Below are 12,994 nucleotides of genomic sequence, written 5' to 3'. Positions count from 1 at the left end.
AAAAGCTCCAGGAAACTAGTTTGGACCTAGAAACCAGGTTTTAAACTAGATTTGGGACAAGCCCTGTGCTGATTGTAGAGATCAGCTTACTCTTTTGAGCGCTTGAAAGATATTGACGTTTAAAAAAAGATAATTTTCGCAGATTTTATGATCATTTGACAATGCAAAAAAAATAATAATCCAATAAAAGATAAAAAATAAAATCAAAACATTAAAAAAGAAAAAAAGTGCATTAAATAAAAAGGACCAACACATACACACATATTAACCCGCTAGTAGAATACTGATTAATACATTACTGTGATATTAGTGGTATTCATTAAAAAATAATACAATTAATATTTTAAAAGGAAGGAACTGAAAATCCATTCTCACAAAACATCGTTTTCATCAAACTCGTCTCCAGATCTCCTAAATCTAGATGATAAATCTGGTTTGGGACAAGTGTTTGGATTGCACTGTGCGGAAAGCTTTTCAACGCCGCCGTTGATATTTTAAGATAGACTGCACCACGCCAGGGAAGTTTTGTTTGCTGGCATGATTGAAAACACAAGGCCACGTGTCGCAAAAGCACAGATATTCTATTCCTGGCGAAGGACCAAACTGAAGCAGTTGTAAAGTCATTAGACAAACATCTGCTAATGGATGAAGAATCGGGGAGGGGCTGATTGAAGATTCAATTAGCCAATTAACACCCGCACTCAACGAATTTAATCTGGTGGGGGCAGGAAGTGACACTGCCTGGGAAACCGAATAAAAAGGCGGACGGCAACATTGGGCCCCTCAATCTGTTCCGGTGGTGGCTGACCTCGGCATCTCTGTGTCTTCCTCCCAAAACATTTAGGTAAGTCTGATTGTTTGATTGATCTCACTGTCAAGAAATTTCTGTTCCGTTCTAGGTTGCTTCTCTCCTTGATTAGTGTCCATCCGTGATTTCTTCTTCTGACTTCTGACGGTCGATTTAGAGAATAGGCTGATCTTCTCTGGATTTCTGCAAAAAAAAAAAAAGAAAAGAAAAAAGTCCAAAGTAGATTTGAGGAAATTTTTGGAGGGGCTCCGGTGGAACGAGACACTCGTGCTCAATACATTCCTTATTTTTCCCCCTTTCTCTTTGCAGGCTACTTCAACCCCTGGAGAATCATGTCCCAGCAGAAACAATGTTGTAAGATCCCTCCCTGTCCAGAAGCTTGCTGTCCTCCCAAAGGTCCCCAGAAGACATGCTGCTCCCGTCCCAACAAGGGTGTGCCCCAAAAGGGACCTTGCTGCCCTCCAAGCAGAGAGGTCAAATGTCCTCCACAGAAGGCCAAACAGTGTCCCAAACATTGCTGATGGTCATCGTGCCCCATGGATGAAGGGGAAGGGGGGGTGAGAAAGATCTTCAACCCACCCTCCCCTGGTGCTGTTTCCATGCCTTCCTCTTCACGTCCTCCACCAACATCTTCTGGAAACAGTCCTGGTGCTTGTTAGACCTTCTCAAGAACATCCAGATTTCGTTCCATTTCCCACGGAGTGATTTTCTCGCTCTCGAGGGGATAACAGCAAAGTTTTAATAATAATAAAAAAAAACCTTGCTCCTCCAGAGAACCTGTTGAGTGTTGGGTTTTGGTTTTTCTCTTGGGTGAGACGCTTCTGGAGAACCTCTGGGGATCCGGGTGGCATCTGAGTTCAAATGCAGTCAAGGAGGCAACAAATCTGGGCAGGGTGAAATGGTCAATGAGGGGGGGAGGACGGGGGACCCCTTAATACCTCCATAGACTCCCACGTCTTTTGCTGACACTTATTAAGGGAAGATCTTTTTGGTGGCTCTTCTATAGCACCTTGGATGTTGTAATGATCAAACATTGGGGAAGTTCAGAAAATTTGGTTTTCCCACTGAGATTCATTTCATTTGTCTGTCTGTCTGTCTGTCTGTCTGTCTGTCTGTCTGTCTGTCTGTCTTGATCTCTCTCTTCTCTGTCCATCCATCCATCCATCCATCCTTTCTCACTGTCTTGCTCTCTCTCTCTCTCTCTCTCACTCTCCACCCACCCACCCATCTCTTTCTCTCTGTGTGTGTCTCTGTCTCCCTCCCTCCCTCTTTCTTTCTTTCCATCCATCCATCCATCCATCCTTTCTCACTCTCTTTCTCTCTCACTCTCCACCCACCCACCCATCTCTTTCTCTCTGTGTGTGTGTCTGTCCCTCCTCCCTCTCCACCCACCCACCCACCCACCCACCCACAGACAGACAAACTAAGATCGGATTGGGAAGGTAGTCCTTGGACTGCTAGACCAAATCTTCTTCATAATCCAGAGATAATAATGTTGCCAAAGCCAGAGACCATTTTGTCAAACCAAACAGGTGTTTAATTAATCTTAGCCTGAAGCTAACCAGGATGCCCAGGGCTATGATTTAATTGAACAGACATCCAACTCCTTTGACCAGGTCTGTGTATAACACATGGAGCAGACACTGGGTGTTCATTTGCTGGGTGTTCATCCTCGGAAGGCGACCTTCTCCCCTTGAGGAAGGGAGGACACCCTCTGGCCAATTTAGGTGTCTCTTCCATATCCTCTTCTTTGTGGAGAATGAGATGGTGGCTCTTAGATGCTGCTGGACTACAGGTCGCAGCAGATGGACAGCCACAGCCACAGCTTGGCTGCCTTAAATTTCCTGGCCAAAGAACTGAATTTAGAAAGTTAGGGAAATCAAGCCATGTTTGTCTTTATGGGAGACTGCTGAACCTTTCTGATGGACATCATGAATGGATGGATAGATTGGATGGGTAGAAGAGAGAAGTCAAAGGAAGGGAAGATAGATAAAAGCAAACCGGAGGGAGGGAGGGAGGGAGGGAGGGAGGAAGGAAGGAAAAGGGAGGAAGAATAGGGAAGGATAAAAATGGGTAGAGGAGGAAGGAAGAAAGGAAGGAGAGGGAGGAAGGATAGGGAAGAAAGGATAAGAAAGGTAGGAAAGGAAGAAGAAGGATAGAAGGGAGGAGAGAGAGGGAGGGAGGAAGAATAGTGGATAAAAAAGGAGAGGGAAGGAGAGGAAGGAAGGAAGGAAGGAAGGAAGGAAGGAAGGAAGGAAGGAAAAAAATTACAAGATAAAACTGATTGAATATACAAAGATTCAAAGCCAGCATTTGGAATTAAAACTTCCAAAGCCTTGGCCCAGTTGGATAAACCAATAAAGTCCATTTTCTCCCATCCTCAATTTCTGAAGTCTCTAATTCCTCCCCAGCCTGTTGTGAAAGAAACACGGAGACTGGCGCCACACCCACCCACCCCAGAGACATTCTAAGCTGAACGGAATAGCGATCTTCACAAGTTCCGGCAAATCCAAAACTTTCTTGTGATTTGATCCCCGGATCAATTTTCATTTTGCCTTCTGCTGAGCAGAGCCAAACAAGAAATCACTTCTAAAGATACAAGTAGGAATAACACAGCATTTTATTGCAACTTCATAGAGGCAGATAAAATAGAATTAGCAAAGAGAAATTTCTGCTTGAACGAGAAGGACAGACACAACCAAATTTATATATATATTATATATATATATATATATATATATATATATATATATATATATATATATATATATACACAACAGGTGATAGAGATAATGTCCAGTTGCTTGAAGATGCTTGAAGGAAAACAGGTGTTGGAAATGGTTTGCCCTGAAATTTCTTGCTTAAATGAAGGTGAAAACAGAAATCAGGAGAAGATGAAAGCTGTGTGTTGCTCCAGGGTGTCCTGGTCTTTAGAACGGAAGGACCTCCCTAAGCGAACACAACACAGGCGGAGAGAAATTTCTTCTTCATAAACTTGTTTGTGTGATCTGAAAATTCAGGTTAACAACCACACACCCAGGTGTTTCCTGGCTGTTTCGAAGGCAGGGATTGGGGATGGGTCTTCTCCAAATCACTTGGAATATTTGGCCATCCCAAAACTAGACACTGATGCAGCTAAACTCTCGACCGGGAAAGGACATCCAGAAGCAAGGATGGATATTGCAATTTTCAAAGGGGTTCCCTCCCTCCCTTTCATTAATGCCAATTAAAGAGAACGTTTATTTGTTTTCCACTGCAAAACAAAGGGCTTTGGTCGATGAGACTTACTCATCGCACACCTGGCCTTCTTTTACACGAAGTGAGGCTGGTAAGATGCCAGAAACAGAGTTGTGCCTTCCATTTCTGGAGAACTGACCCCGGGCTTCACCGAGACGCATCCGGATGGTTCTAAGCACACGGTGGAGCCCGGAATCACATAGGACGTCCCCCCACCGCCTTGAGGGCCCAAGCAGTGGCCCGAACAGCTGGATCCACCTGCGGGCGGAGACGGCGGGGCGCACGTATCGGCTGTCTCCGTCGAGCAAGGTTGGGAGGTGGTACTTGTTGGAGAACCAGGCTGCACTGCCATGGACCCACACGGGACGGAAGGAGATCCTGCACACGTTTCGGTGTGCAAGGACAGGCAAGGCGACGCGCAGGGGATGGAGATGGCCCTGGGGCAGAGCCCAACCCTGAAGGGAGGGCCCGCGCATGGCTGCTTGGTTTGGTACGAGAAGCTGCCGGAGGCCCTGCAGGCTTCCCGAGGGGCAGAATCACAAGTTTGGACACGCTGGGCCATGTCGGTCAATGTGCAGGGATCCTGGGCGTCCCCCGAGCACTGGGCAACGTCGACGGGTGGAGGAAGGCAAGGCTCTTTGCATTGGTAAGCCATGCTAGAGAAGGTCAGGACTTCAGTCTAGAAAGAAGGGGGGAAAAAAAGAAAAGAAAGGAAAACGATCACACATTGCAAATCGTCCGGATCTGTACGCAGGAGCAATTTTGCCAAGCAAGTCACCTCTTCCAGGGCAGACGGGAGGAGCCCAGCTGCATCAATGGGGCGGAATAGCAATCATAGAGTCAGAAGGGACTTCGGAGGTCTTCTAGTCTGACCCGTTGCTCAGAAGATAGAACGACAGAGTTGGAAGAGATCTTGGAGGTCTTAAAACCTACCCCATTTCAGACAAAAGGCTGCCCAGTCTCTTCTCAAAAAGCAGGTACCGTGTGTTTTGCCAGTTGCCAATCCTTCCTCCGATGCCCCCTTGGACACCTCATCGCTTAAGACATGTCCTTCTTCGTTTCTCTTTCCTTCCTGCCTCCGGAAATGGATTGCATTGACAAGTACATCGGATACAGTCAACGCCAAAATCCAGCCATCCAGTTTCAGGCAGGGAGGAGAAAAGAGAAAGGAAGAAGGAACATTTGGTTTTTCCCACTGCCCTGAACAGAGAATAGCCAGACGTTTCTGCGAGGCAAGCAGGATTGAATTGCAATCCCTGCCACACCTAGCAATTGTTACTGAAATATAGACTGCTACAGAAGATGCGCCCTATGTTATTGATATTCAGGAAGGAAGGAAGGAAAGAAGGAAAGAACAAGGAAGGGAGAAGAAAAGCAAGAACAGCAGGGGAAAGAAAGAAGGAGGAAAGAAAGAAAAGAAAGGAAGGAAAGAAAGAAGGAGGAAAGAAAGGAAAGAAAGGAAGGAAGGAAAGACAAGCAGAAGAAGGAAAGAAGGAGATATGAAAGAAAAAAAGAAGAAGGAAAAGGAAGAAAGAAGGAAAGAAAAAAACAGAGAAAGAAAGGAAGGAGGAAAGAAAGAAAGAAAACAGGAAGGAAGGCAGGGAGGCAGAAAAAAAAGGAAAGCAATGAGGGAAGAAAGAAGGAAAGAAAAAAAAAAAACCAAGGAAAGGAAAGGAAGGGAGAAGAAACAAAAGCAGAGGAAAGAAGAAAGACAGGATGAAAGAAATAAGGAAAAGAAGAGCAAAGAAAAGCAAGCCAGAGGATGAGAAAACAAGGCTGTCTCTGTCTGATTCCCCCAAACCTCCCTGAATACATTTCAAAAGAATTTAACTCCCCCCCACCCACCGCAAAAATCTGCCTTCCCCACAACCAGCCTCTGCAACCCATTTGCACCCGGAGCCCACCGAACCCTCTTTCCCTTGTGCTGAGCTAAAGGGCCACAAAACCCCATAAGGCTGCGAAGACTAACCCAGGCATGGAGGGCATCCAACTCTATCCAGAATCCCACAGGTGGGGTGGGGTGGCATTTTCCCACAACCCAGCATCAAAAGAAATCAGAGACGACGCAGGATCGTGCTTAAAAAGGCCAAAGAGCCAAGAAAGAAGAATACAGTATATATAAACCCCCTTTCGTAGTTCGGTCCAGCTTCCCAAGTCAAGACGAGACTTACTTAACTCTTGCAACGGCCTGGAAGACATGCAGGAGCCACAAAGGTTTGTCGAGAGGTGTGTGGTTGAGCCCAAAGCTCTTTTTTATACAGAGAGGTAGCAATTTTTTTTTCCGCCGATCCATCCTCTTCACCCTGCCCACGCCTTTAATTCATGAATTAGACCAGCTATTAAAACCGTGCATAATACAGGCTGGAAGGATTTGGTGTAGGATAATTATTCCTGATGCAAATCCTTTCCATAAATCCCCAGCCGTCACTCAAAAGTAGCAGGGCGGTCCTTTCAATGACACTTACTTGGACACAGGTAGGGGACACGCCCAGAGGCCAGGAGGATGAGTGGCGACGCCCGACCATCCGATCTTCCCGGATTGATTGTTTTTTATTTATTGATTTAGCTTAGTTGGTCAAGCATGGATGAGGAAACAAGTGTAAGCGTGAACATAACATCAGTGGTGGGATTTAGCCAGTTCGCACCCATCCGGGAGAACTGGTTGTTAACTTTCTGAGCAGTTTGGTGAACTGATCACAGATAACAGATCCTCAGAGTTGGAAGGGGCCTTGTAGGTCATCTAGTCCAGCCCCCTGCCCAAGCAAGAGACCCTGCGCTATTTCTGACGGATGGGAGTCCAATCTTTTCTTGAAAACCTCCAGTGATGGAGAAGGGAGGGAGGGAGGGAGGAAGGAGAGAAAGGAGGAAGGAGGGAGGAAGGAAAAAAGGAGAGAAAGGAGGAAGGTGGGAGGGAGGGAGGGAGGAAGGAAGGAAGGAGAGAGAAAGGAGGAAGGAGGGAGGGAGGGAGGAAGGAAAAAGGAGAGAAAGGAGGAAGGTGGGAGGGAGGGAGGAAGGAAGGAAGAATAGCAGAATACAGAGTTGAAAGGGACCTTGTCGGTCATCTAGTCCAACCCCCTGCCCAAGCAGGAGACCATACACTATTTGTGACAGGTAACAACCTGTCTTCTTGAAAGTCTCAGGTGATGGCACTCCCACAACTTCAGAAGGCAACGTTGTATTATAAGATCTGGGTTTTATTTATAACCTACAAGGTCCCTTCCAACTCTGATTATCTGTTAATCTGCTATTTTATGAATGGCTAAACAGAAGAGTAAGAAATTGAAGTATACTGTAATCGTAATGGTATATTATAATTGACTCTTTTTGAATAAGCTATAATATGAATACAATTTAGTAAGAGTTGAGATTTGCTTTTAAAGATAGCCTGGAACTGAAATTAAAACTTTAATGATAGTATAGTAATGGTACGATATGATATAGAATGTTGATTAGAATATAATATGAATGTAAACTTAAGAAGAAGGAATTATAAGTATTGGGCACACAACGTACGTACCAAATCGACACACTGTACAGTTGAAAGAAGATTTTATTTCTTGTCTTGTTTGTTTGTTTAAAAAAATCTCTTTTAAATGTTTCTTGGTGGGGTTTTCAATGTGTGTCGTTTCCCTCCAACACGGGGGAAGGTTTCAGAAAAAACACACCCCTTTTCAATCCCTGAAGCCATCTTAATCTTGGGTTGGAAAAGAAAATCCGTGGAATGTGGGTTTCCACCCATATTTTATCCTTTGATTTGGGGTTATAAAACAATGAGCTGATTTATTTCTTCCTACAGGCGCCAGTAGGAAATGCCTAATGGTTTTCTCACTGCTTCTAAATCTCTGCAGGAGTTGGCCTCTCTTTTGGGGTGTAATCCCCCAAAACTTACTTTCCAAAATCATACAAAGGGCAACTTTAAACTCTTTTCGAAAACGATGTACATTCTTGTGAAAATTGTATCTGGCTAGGAGGTCGATATAAATCTTCCAGGGTCTGAAACAGTCTACCAGACTGTTGCCAGAGGAAAGAAACTGACAAGGAGGGAAGTTCCTCCAGGAACTACATTTGGAAAAAATCTTTCTTTCTTCTTAACTATCCGCCTAGGAAGAAATTTAAATATTCATCAGTTGTCTTTCTCGCCAGGAAACGTGGCTGACCTGATGACTGAACTCAGTCATTTTCTGGATCTACATAATGCACGGATTTCAAATGAACTTAGTTTGCATAATAGGCATGTTAAACGGGTTGGTCTTTCACAAACTTGATTTATTTATATATCAAATTTAGCACCACCCGTCTCACCCGCATTAAATTAAGCATGCCTTATAAAAGCCTTCCTCCCCTTCCTTCCTTCCTTCCTTCCTTCCTTCCTTCCTTCCTCCCTCCCCCTCCCTCCCTCCCTCCCTCCCTCCCTCCCTCCCCTTCCATTCCCTTCCTCTCTAATCCTTCCTTCTTTCCTTTCTTTATCCCTTCTTTTCTCTCTCCCATCTTCCCTTCCCTCTAATCCTTCCTCCCTCCCTCCCTCCCTCCCATCTTACCTTCCCTGCCCTACCCTGCCCCTCCCTCTAAATAAATCTATCATCTATATCTCCCCTTCTATCTAGCTATTATCTGTCTGTTTTATTTCCATTGTCATCCACCCGTCTTTCCTTCCTTCCCTTTTGGACACTGAAATACATGCCAGTGCCTTGAAGAATTTCAGAACGCACCAAAAAAGATTCTTTCATCTGCTTTTATTTGCTCCGGATGAGCAAGGAAGTGATAGGAAGAGGAGAGAAGTCTGTCCGTCCACTAGCAATTAAAAAAGGACCCTCCCCTCCCCCACAATCAAAGGGGGTCCTTCAGAAGACCTGGATGCAGAAATCGCAATCCCAGGATACGGCAAAAGTGGCGAGCAGAGAAGCTGTAAAGTGTGTACAAAAAAAACCTTCTTCTGTATGGGGTCAAAAGAAAGGAACTCGGGCCAAAATTTCACGGAAGAAGGAATTCAACGTGGTGGTTGGCTTCCCACACTCCAGCACTGAAGTTGGGGTGTGTCTGTACGTGTTCAGCATTTCTTCACGTTGCACTGGTTTGCCGACTGGCACCCCTTCGCACAGACCGTGTCATCACAACTTTTCACACACTTCACGCCCTTGCAGGGATCCATGCAAGCCACGGGCTCAGGTGCGGCGCATTTCGTGGCACACTTGGTGGCCCCCTTGGAGGCAGCACAGACATTGCAACAGGGGTCTTGGCAGAGCACCACGGCAGGGGCCAGCGGCGCTGCGACAGGAGAGAGGCATACAGGGGAAGCGCAGACGGGGGCACAGCCACCTTGGCTCTGGATGGGGGCCACAGATCCACAGCAGGCCGCACACTGGCAGCCCTGTGGTTGGGGGACGCAAACGGTGCTGTTTTGCCCCTGGTTCTGGCTCACAGAGATGGTGGCACAGGGAGAGAAGCTTTGGGTCTGCACCGGAGTCAATACCACGGGTCCGCAACCCTCGTGGCAAATTTTGGTGCACTGGCCCGAGCTTTGGCCTTGGGACGCGCAGATGGCCCCGGTGGGAGAGTCGCAGACGTCGATGTCCTGGCTTTGCGACGGGGAGATGCAGACAGTGGTTCCAGGACCCACGCAGACGGTGGCACCCTTCAGGCAGGGGGGAGGGAGGCAAGGTTGTTTGCACTGGTAAGACATCGGGGATGGAAGATGGCTTGTTCTGCAAAAGGAAAACCAGACATTTCAGAATAGTTCTTTTTGGGAAAAGGTTAGCTATCCAACAATCCTTCTGCCATCCCTTTTGTGCAACCTGGTGACATAACTTCAAAAGCACAGGACTTGAACCACAATTCTTCAGGAGACGGATTATTTCTCTACCATTGTTCCTTCAGTTGGAGAATCAGTGAGAGAGGACGGGGCCCAGTCCAAAGTTATTCTGAACAGAATAACAGAGTTGGAAGGGACCTTGGAGGTCTTCTAGTCCAACCCTCTGCTCAACCCGAAATGGCCAATCTCTTCTTGAAAATCTCCAGTGTTGGAGCATTTACAACTCCTGGAGGGAAGCTGTTCCACTGATTAATTGTTCTAACTGTCAGGAAATTTCTCCTTAGTTTTAGGTTGCTTCTCTCCTAGATTAGTTTCCATCCGTTGCTTCTTGTCCTGCCTTCAGGTGCTTTGGAAAATAAGCTGACCTTGTCTTCTTTATGGCAGCCCCTCAATTTTTGGAAGACTGCTCTCATGTCACTCCCACTTTCTTTTAATTAAATTAGACAAAACTAATTCAATTAACAGCCTCATCCTACACAGATACCAACCCCCCCCTAGAATTCCATGAAACTTGCTCCTGGAAAAATAGTTATTGTTACTGCAGCTTATAGTATGATCATAAGTTGATTGTAACAGTATGTGAGAATGGCCTTGGGAGACCGGAAGGAGAGAGGAAGACTGGACAACCAGTGTGTAAAGGGTATCTCAAACATGGAAGAGGGAGAGTATGGAACATATCTTGGAACAGACTCTCCCTAATTTACCAGAGAGTAAAAGGATAGGATCAGAGCAATCTTTTCCCTCTTGCAAAATTCTGTTAATGGAACTCTACAATAAAAATAAATTTAGTGCTTCTGGTTGTGCTTCTTCTCTGAAGCAACTTACAAGACTACAATTTATTGACTCAGGAATAATCCTATTGGGTCAAAGGGCCCCCACATCGCGACAGAAGAGCTGAGTTTGCAAAACACCTTTTATCCCGGATTAAGGAATTATTTCCAGCCGCTGGGAGAGGTTTTTACAATCCGCTAACATTCCCGGAAGAAAACCAAAAGAAAGATTAAAATGAGGGATGGAAAACCGGTTTGCTGGGCCTGATTAAATCTCTGGTATGAATATTGTATGCTAAATATATTTTGGGGAAACTCCTATGGAACCACGGCTGAAGTTCCTACCATCCGTTCTTAAAATGAATTCCATTTTAGTGAGTTTTTGGCTGAAGGGTGGGAAGTTTCAATGACTTTTTACTTCCCATCATGCCAACAAGGTAGCCACCCAACATTAACAGAAGCCCCTTAAGTTTCCCTCGAGGTGAGTGTGAAGATTTCTTCATGATAAGATTGCCTCATTCTACTTTTCTACAACCTGGTTATCTTCTCTCCATCTTTCTTCAATCTTTCCTCTCTCCACCTCTGGGAATGTCTGCTCCAACCAAATACAATTCACCTCCCTTGCATGTCTCCACTCTGTTCCAGTCCTTTCTTTGTACCCTGTAATTCTCCAATCTTTAAGAGATTGCTTTCTCCGGCATCTTGAAGGGTTGGGTTGGGTTGATCCCTCATTCCTTTCTGTCTAAATATCATAAACTGCCCTGAAGACACCAGTGAGGATTGCTACCTCGACTCTTCCCAACCATTTTCAGCCCCCCGCTTGATGGAACATTGCCACAAGGTTCTTGGTTGCTAAAGATGTTTCCAGATCCTTTGGAGAACAAAAGGGAGACACTTACCGCAGTGGTTGGCAAGCAGCAGGACTTTCCAGGAAGCTGATGTTCTCTTGAAGGACACCTTCAGATCTGGTCTCTTTTATATGGCTCGGAGCAGACTGGCCTCCAGAAAATTGCCCCGGGCAAGAAAGAAACATATGGTTAGGATAATCCCAATGAATTCCACCTAGTGTTCTTCAAATTGCTGATGGACCAGCCTCGTTAGTTTTGGATGGAATTGGGTGAGCGGAAGTCCTAATGAGAAGGTTCATACACGTGGAGTGGGAGACATTGACGCCTGATCTTCTGAGACGAGATGGAAGTGGTTGATGCACGTGGAAGCAACAAAGGGGCTAGGCTAGCTAAAAAAACACCTAGAATGGATTACTTCTTTTGAGGACACTCATCTACAGGCTCCTGTTGCTCTTATCTTCAGCCAGAAAGACCAAGATCTTCTGTTGGAAGTGTTGGTGACTCCCATTGCTTGGATGTTTGTTAGCTTTTGGGAGCTCGATTGGGAATGGTGGTCAGTTAGAAGATAACTGTGGGGCCCAATCCATCTTAGAACATCATTCCAGAAGGAAAACCAGCACCACAAATTAGCTGCTAGCTGATGTTTTATGTATACAGAGTCAAATAATTCGACTGCGGACATTAGGAAATGCACATATATGCATGAAGCTGCCATCATCTCATTGTTCAAGTCGAGCCGACGCGGATGTGTGTTGTAAATGATTAAAATTTGGCACACCGTCTGCAAACATTTCTACAACCGCCATTGGTCCCTTAGGAATGTAACCACAGGGAAAACGTGTGTGTGTGTGTGTGGAGCTTTGATTGTCTCATCCTGGTTTTATTATTTTTAGTTTTATTCTTGGTAAAAGAAGGCAGGAAAAAGAGCAGAGCAAACATAACCAAAGGAGCTAATTCTACTTCATTGGAAAGTGATCTTAAGAGGATCTTGCAGGTCTGAAAGTACAAATATCCCACTGCCTCTTTTATAGCCTGCGATGTTACAGTAGATTCTTTCTTCTTCCCACCTCCCTGTCCTTTATATAGCTGTGGGCTAAGTTGCCTCTTATCTGATTGTTCCCGAGGCAGCATTTCTTACATCCATCTCCCCAGGTTTTCCCCACATACCATTATAGAAGAGAAGGTGACAGGAATTGCTGGATCCAGTTTCAGATCCAGCTGGGATCAAGAGCCAATCCCACTTCTTTTTTTTTTGCTGCAGTGGTGAAGTTTGGTGCAAAGCAACAGGATTCGCTTGTGTTGAAAAAATGTACAACACATTTGGCAGAGGGAGTATTTACTTGAAGTTACAGTTGGAGACCCTGAAAGGAATTCTGTGCAATTAAAAGTTGAGGTGTATTTCAATGACAAGAAGGCTGGGATCAATTAGTATTTAACAGAATAATAAGGTTGGAAGAGACCTTGTAGGTCATCTAGTCCACACCCCCCCCAATTATATTTAACTGCCTATAATTATCTTCTG

The sequence above is a fragment of the Notechis scutatus genome, chromosome 14 (assembly GCF_049901735.1).
Source record: "Notechis scutatus isolate UNSWTSFEM ecotype Mainland chromosome 14, rNotScu1.2, whole genome shotgun sequence".
Lineage (NCBI taxonomy): Eukaryota > Metazoa > Chordata > Lepidosauria > Squamata > Elapidae > Notechis > Notechis scutatus.
Note: the sequence above shows the minus strand (reverse complement) of the source record.